The 1484-nt window shown below is 44.4% G+C and overlaps 1 protein-coding gene across 1 annotated transcript in view; it reads left to right on the forward strand.

The window, feature by feature from the left end:
* The window catches only part of EVA1C (eva-1 homolog C), a 97353-nt gene that overhangs the window by 85674 nt on the left and 10195 nt on the right, over positions 1–1484 (forward strand). The gene's annotated exons all lie outside the window — the stretch shown is intronic.

Genomic DNA, 1484 nt, shown 5'->3' on the forward strand with positions numbered 1-1484 from the left:
TTCATAAGCTTCATATGTATCGTCAAGTTCTTTCCAAAAACTTATTGAATCAATTTATTTATGTGTGAGCAGGGAAGTACAACCATGGGTTTCCCTGCAACTGGGGCAGCCTTATGTATGACTTCTCCATCTGTTTCCAATTGAAGAGGCATTAAATGGTCCTTCAATGCTGTTTCCATTTGCCTCTCTTTGGTTGTGAATTACCTTGAACATTTCCCCCTGCTTTTGTGGTTATTGTATTTGCACTTGCACACCTCATCTTTCTAGATGTTGCCTTTTTCTTCTGTTGGAATCTTTATTTATTTATTGTACAACTTTTTATGAGCTCCTGGCAGAGTAGAGGCAGCAGCACTTGACATGCCTTTTTTGTTAGAATTCTCTCTCCCATCCCTGCAGTCTATTTTTTCTGACCTTGCAGTTTAGGTCTGTTATATAGGGCTAATTTTTTTTTTTTTAATTCTGTGTGTGTCATATGTAGAATAAGTTCAAGAAGAAGGAATAAGAGGCTGTGGAGAGAGCCCAACTGGTGGAAGTTAGGGCGTCAGTGTAAGCCCCTGTATATTACAGGTATGATGCCATAGTGCCCCCATAAGTCTCCTCAGGTCTGCCCAAGGCCTGGCTATTGGTACCCTCCCATCCCTGTGGTGGGATGCACACTTCTCCTAAGGATGCTCACACCTGCCTCAAAAAAGCCTCCGAGTTCTGGACCCAGAGGAAGGAAGTCAGTGCCCCAGTGTTCTGATTATGAGACCCTGAGATGGCCCCATCTGAGGTGCATCAGGGCAGGACAGACTGTGGAGAGGTGGGAGCTGGGATGGTCAGTGTCACCCACACACCCTACCCTGATATTGAACAGTGCTGCCCGACCTTCCCATTATCATGCACATAGATAGTTGCATCCAAATGGATGCTGAGATCTTGGGCAAATTACATTACCTTGCCAAGCCTTCTGCATTAGTCAGCTAATTAATGTTAACTGTTTGTCAGGGCGATTAACTTTAACTGTTGTAACAAACCATTCAGTGGCTTAGCTCAGTAGGGCCCAAGTCCAAGGGAGAGCTTGGGCAATTCTCCTGGGCAACTTGCCTCCCAGTGATGACTCAGGGATCCAGGATTCTACCGCCTTGTGTGGTTTCAATATCAACAGAGAAGGACACATCAGAGATGTACTTCTGGATGTTGACTCTGGCAGTATCATTTGAGTTGATCAACATAAACAGACTAAAGGTGGAAAGAATAGATGTGGAGCTGTTGATCTTACTGCTGTTTTGACCCTGAACTTCCTCTCTCTTTCCCTGTGTTCAAGTTTTTACCAGGTGTTACTGCTTCTTCTAGGCCCCTGTGAGATGCCTCTTACTCTATGTGCCCACACTTAAACATATTTTTAAAAACTTTCTGTAGTATTATTTGAAGGACGGTGGCGCCAGCAAGACTCAACACCCTTTGAGGCCAAGAGATTTATTAGAGCAGCGGCTACAGAGAGA

Source organism: Carlito syrichta, unplaced genomic scaffold (assembly GCF_000164805.1).
Source record: "Carlito syrichta isolate Samal-C Ts95f unplaced genomic scaffold, Tarsius_syrichta-2.0.1 Scaffold310961, whole genome shotgun sequence".
Classification (NCBI taxonomy): domain Eukaryota; kingdom Metazoa; phylum Chordata; class Mammalia; order Primates; family Tarsiidae; genus Carlito; species Carlito syrichta.